This window comes from Pelophylax lessonae, assembly GCF_965119305.1.
Source record: "Pelophylax lessonae genome assembly, chromosome: 8".
Classification (NCBI taxonomy): domain Eukaryota; kingdom Metazoa; phylum Chordata; class Amphibia; order Anura; family Ranidae; genus Pelophylax; species Pelophylax lessonae.
The window spans coordinates 10,989,682-10,996,234 of NC_138775.1; positions in this window are offsets into that span (position 1 = coordinate 10,989,682).

The window sequence follows — 6,553 nt, forward strand, 5'->3', positions numbered from 1 at the left end:
AAGCAGTGAGAAGAGACAACCCCCCCACCCCTTTTCCGTCCCACCAGGAGACCCAAGTGACCAAACCGGATTGGCTCTTTGTGATAGTAACCCGGAAGCGATGACATCACCTTCGGTTTACCCGGATGTCAACGGCGCCATTTTACAAAAATCAAAAGTATTCAGAAACACCGATCTTGGTGTTTTGAATTCTTTTAAGGGCAGCAGGGCGATTTGGGTGTTGCAATTTTTTATGTCATGATATTTTTTTTTTTTTTAAATACTTTCATGAATTAGAGAAAAAAAAAGTGTAATGTCACTGGTCCCCCCAAAAGTGTCAAAAAATGTCAGTTAGGGGTCTGATCTGCCCGCCGCAATGTCGCAGTCTGGCTAAAAATCGCAGATCGCCGCCATTTCTAGTAAAAAAATAAATCCAATAAAAATGACAAATCTTTCCCCTAGTTTGTTGACACGATAACTTTTCCGCAAACCAATCAAAATAGGCTTATTTGGATTTCTTTTACCAAAAATATGTAGCAGAATACAAATTGGCCTAAAATGATGAAAAATTTAGATTTTTCATTTTTTTTTTGGGAACGTTGTATAGCAGAACGTGGGGAAAAAAAAAAAAAAAAAATATATATATATATATATATATATATATATATATATATATATATATATATATATATATATATATATATATATATATATATATATATAGCTTTCTTTTGGTGGTATTTGATCACCTGTGCGATTTTCTATTTTTTTTTTTGCGCTATACACAAAAAAACGAGCGACAATTCTGGAAAGAATAAATAAATAAAAAGTGTGTGTGTATATGTGTATATATATATGTATGTATGTATATGTATATGTGTGTGTGTGTGTATATATATATATATTATAATTTTTTTTTTTTTTTGTGTATAGCAAAAAATAAAAATCGCACAGGTGATCAAATACCACCAAAAGAAAGCTCTGTTTGTAGGAGAAAAATAGGACATCAATTTTATTTGGGTACAGCGTCGCACGACCGCGCAATTGTCCGTTAAAGTAACAGCATTGAATCGCAAAAAAAGGCCTGGTCATTAAGAGGGAAAACCTTCCGGTCCAGAAGTTGTTAAAACCACATTTTGAAAAGCGTTAACCTTGTCCCTTAGCTCTTAATGCAAGCTAACAAAGAACCTGTCTCTTGAAGAGTGCTACTTGTATAGGTTCAATCCTATGAACATTCCTGTCTGTGGTCAAAGTGGGTGTTACAGACGCTTATTCTAAAATCATAATTGGTATTGTTAAAATTACGAGTGGGTGGTGGCAGAAAAAGGGAATTGCCTAATTAGAGACCCCCGTCACTAATCCCTGAGACTATCATTGGGTACACAACTGTATAAAGCCCTAAAGACAACCAAATATATATTAAATGTAGATCGCAGAGGGAGAAGAAAGAAATAGAGAAGGTGAAGAAGAGGGTCAGCCCAGAGCTCATTGGGGAACCAAGATAGAACGATTTCAGGGGTCCCATATCTTATCGAACTTTTTCAAATTGTTATGAAGTGTGTGAGTGAGCTTGTCGTTGACCAAGATCCAATTGAGTATACTCTTGAAGTAATTAAGGGGAATGACCAACTGCTGTCAATGATTGTGATCCTTGCTGCCAGCAATATGTAAGTGATTGATCACTTACATATCACTGACTTCCTGGGTACTTCATCAGGTAGTTTGTGTCCACTGACTTCCTGGGTACTTCATCAGGTAGATTGTGTCCTGTGTCCAGTCCTGTAAGTGATCACTTGCATATCACTGACTTCCTGGGTACTTCATCAGGTAGTTTGTGAAAAAGGGTTGCTTCTGGGGATCTGCGAATGTTCACCCCTGTCACAAATTTATAGGAGTGGATGCCTTCCCTTTTTAGCATTTTATAGACCTATATTGTTTCTTTACTTATAGTAAGATATACTGTGTGTCTGTGTTGTCACCATGAACCCTCCAAACTAATGGAACTTCAACTGGAGAAGGCCATATAAATATTGTGTTTTGCTGCCAAAATTGGAACCCAACGCAGGGCAATCGAGGTGTGAGACAGAAAAATAAAATAGTGCAACCTCTGCAGAATTGTATGTGGCGGTGGGATACAAGCATGAATGCAGATGGAATATTATATAAGAGAAAGGGGTTTGCTATGAATAAAGTTGACCAGTCTTTTCTCAGTGGGGAAAAATTAATTATTTGATCCCCTGCAGATTTTGTACGTTTTCCCCACTTACAAAGAAATGAAGGGTCTATAATTTTTAGCTGTATTTTAAATGATAAAGACAGAATATCAACCAAAAATCCAGAAAAAACACATGATACAAAATGTTATAAATGGAGTTGCAGTTCAGTGAGTAAAATTTAGTATTTGATTCCATACCAGCCAACAATAATTCTGGCTCCCACAGACTGGCTACTGTAGGTGCTCATGTGGTACACAGATTAGTCCTGTTAATTTAGGAAGGCGTTCCTAACGACAACTCGTTATGTGTATAAAAGACACCTGTCCACAGAATTTTTTTCTTCCATTCAAACCTCACCATTATGGGCAAGACCAAAGAGCTGTCAAAGGACGTTTGTGACAAGATTTTAGACCCGCACAAGGCTGAAATGGGCTACAAGACCATCAGCAAAGCGCTTAGTGAGAAGGAGACAACTGTTGGAGTGAAGATATACAAAATAACCTTGAATCACACTCGGTCTGGAGCTCCAAAGGTACAGGCCAACTTTGCTGCAATGAGGGGTTCATGAACAGGGCCATGTATTGTAAAATTTTGGAAGAGAACCTTCTTCCCTCGGCCAGAACACTGAAGATGGGTTGTGGATGGGTCTTCCAGCATGAAAATGACCCAAAACATACCGCCAAGGCTAAAAAGGAGTGGCTTAAGAAGAAGCACATTAAGGTCTTGGAGTGGCCTAGCCAGTCTCCAGATCCTAATCCTATGAAAAGTTACGAAGGGAGCTGATTCTTCGAGTTGCCAAGAAACCTTAAGGATTTAGAGAAGATCTGTAAAGAAGAGTGGACCAAAACCCTTCCTGAGATGTGTGCAAACCTGGTCACCAACTAAAGGAAATGTTTTACCTCTACTAAGTACTAAGTCATGTTTTGCTTGGGGATCAAACACTTATTTTTCTCACTGAATTGCAACTCAATTTATAACATTTGTATCATGTGTTTTTTCTGGATTTTGGTTGATATTCTGTCTCTATTATTTAAAATACACCTATGATAAAAACTATAGACCCTTAGCCCCTGTTCACACTAAGGCGACCTGTGAGGCGACCTGGTCGCCTCACAGGTCGCCGTAGGTCGCCTCCCATAGGGAAGCTGCGGACCCGTTCTAATAGGAGCGACACAAGTCGCTCCGACTTAGAAAAAGGGTCAGGAGCTTCTTTGGGGCGACTAGGAGGCGACCGCCATAGACTTCAATGTTATGAAGTCCGTGGCGGCCGCTCCGAGGTCACGGCGCGATGCTCGCACCGCGACCTTAGGAGGTCGCCACCCGAAGTCGGATCGCGTGCATGTGAACGGGGGCTTAATTTCTTTGTAAGTGGGAAAACTTTCAAAATCTGCAGGGGATCAAATAATTATTTTCCCCAGTGTACATTACTTTGTTTCCATATTCTTTGTGGGTGGGCAAGTTATTTCTCAGGTCCTATGTTAAAGGCTCAAAATAATTTGGGAAAAACTCAATACCAACACACATAAGTAAGGGCTTTATTCCTAATTTTAGGATAGTGGAAAACCATTCCCTTTATTTCCCTGGGTCATCTGTACATCAAGAATGGTTGATTTTACAGCACAGATACAGTATAATATTATACAGCCAATTATTCCAAACAGCATAAAGCTGCTTTACACTTGTTGGGGAACATCAGTGCAATGCATGGAAATAATGGCTTTCATGGAATACGGCTTAGGAACCAAAGAGATCAAAAGGAGCCCAAAAACCCTGCACTAAACTGGAGTGTAGTAGAGCCTTAAAACAGAAAGTAAATGTAACTTTGGATATAAAAACAAATGGTATGATCTTACAGATATGTTCCTAAGTCATCCAAGTAGACAAATGCACTAAATGGGGTTGTAAACTTGAATGAACACCTAGCTTTCTAACCAATCTCTGACCTGTAGGCTCATTGATCAACCTATCACCTCTCAAGGCGTCCATAGAGTCCTTTTAATCTGGCGACTCCAAAATTACTGGGGGGGTTCCAGCCTCGGGGGTGAAATTTAGATAAAAATACCCCCAGGACAGTCAGGCCTAGTACATTCCACAATGGATAGCCTCTGAACTGTCCCGGGTCGCACTTACCTTTTAGAAGAAATACTTACCTTGAAAATTTCTTCTCCAGCGCTGCTATCTCAGGTGTGGGCAGCTGAAGCCAGCGCGTCCTCTTCGGTGACGTCGGAGTCCCAGAATGCCCTGCATCGGCCCCGCTCGTCACTTCTGGTGCAGGCGCGGCATCCCTGTTTAGCAGGGAATGCCGCGCCTGCACCGGAACTGACGAGCGGGGCCGGTGCAGGCGCATTGACTCCTGGGAGCGATGACGTTCAGCTCGCGGCCGCAGAGGGAGGAAGTGGAAGGAAGGGGAGTATATTTTCTTCTATAACAAGGTAAGTGAACTAAAAAAAAAAAAAAAAATCGGGAGCATCCATTTCTTTTTCAGGTGACACTCAGCAAGCGGATTGCCCAAAATCTATTTTTTCGATTTTGAGGCCGGAACTCCGCTTTAAAGTGTTTACCAGCAGTCTGCCAAGCAAAATAAGTGAGTTGGAAGCTCTAGTGCAGAGGTGTCAAACCCAATTTCATTGTAGGCCGCATCGACATTATGGTCGCCCTCAAAGGGCCAGTTTTATTTGTAAGACTAGATGTACAAAGCACCCACCCCCCTCTTATATCAGATGTTGCACTGCTATGCAGTGGAATAACTTCCTTACAGGATGTCTCCAATTTACAAGCCGACCTCAATGCACTGTTTCATTGGGCAACTATGTGGCAAATGAGGTTTAACTTTGATAAATGTAAATGTATGCACTTGGGGGGCTAAGAATATGCATCATACAAACTAAGGGGGGGGATACAACTGGGGTAATCATTGGTTGAGAATGATCTGGGTGTTCTGGTAGGTCATAAGCTTAATAATAGCATGCAATGCCAAGCTGCGGTTTCCAAAGCGAGCAAAGTCCTTTCTTGTATTAGGAGAGGCATGGACTCAAGAGAGAGAGAGATATAATTTTGCCCCTGTACAAATTATTAGTAAGACCTCATCTGGAATATGCAGTTCAGTTTTGGACACCAGTTCTCAAAAAGGATATCAGGGAACTGGAGAAAGTGCAGAGAAGTGCAGAGAAGGGCAACCAAACTGATAAGAGGCATGAAGGAGCTCAGCTATGAGGAAAGATTAGAGGAACTGAACTTATTCTCTGTTGAGAAGAGGAGATGAAGGGGGGATATGATCAACATGTATAAATACATAAGGGAGGGATATGATCACCATGTATAAATACATAGGTGGTCCATATAGTGAACTTGATGATGAGTTATTCACTTTAAGGTCATCGCAGAGGACAGGGGGCACTTTATGTCTAGAGGAAAAGAGAATTCATCTTCAAATAAGGTTTCTTTACAGTAAGAGCTGTGAAAATGTGTAATAGACTCCCTCCAGAGGTGGTTCTGACCATCTCAGTAGAGTGCTTTAAAAAAAGGCCTGGATTCTTTCCTACGTGTACATAATATAACTGGATACTAACATTTATTTTTTTTGTTTAATTTGTTTTTATTGAAAATGGTTAAACCGAACATAAACAACACAATCCGACACAGCAAATTGCGGGAAAACTACAAAGTCATAACAATAGAAGTACAAATGACCTACAAGATACTAACATTTATAGGTTGATTTATAAGTTGATCCAAGGAATATCTGATTGCCTCTCGAGGGATCAGGAAGGATTTTTTTTCCCCTGCTGTTGCAAATTAGATCATGCTTTGCTGGGGTTATTTGCCTTCCTCTGAATCAATTACGGGTATAGGATTGTGTATATGGGATTGTACGGTTGTGTGTTTTGTTTTTTAATTGGTTAAGCTAGATGGACTTGTGTCTTTTTTCAACCTAACTATGTAACACTATGTCTTCACCACATCTAGATGCCTAAATGCAAGGAGTTGCTGCCATGTGATTGGCTGATAAGCAATTTGTGTTACCAAGCAATTGAAGGAGTGTATCTAATAAAGTGGCCGGTGAGTGTATTTCTTCATGGCTACATCAGGACTCCATCTTATACAATAAATAAACTTTTACAAAACATCTTTATCAGTCTATTGATAGGACACAGCAGAACCTCTTAACCAAATTAACCAACATCCAAAAAACAAAGCATGGCGAACAGATAAGCCTTTGAGCCATCGTAAACCCCATTACCAGACCCTAACACAATACACTCCCCAGTCTTCCTCTATTAGCCATCATAACACATTCAAGATTCCTGGCTTCAGTAATTAGAACAGCAAGCAGTCCTAGCTAATAGTATCAGGCTTAT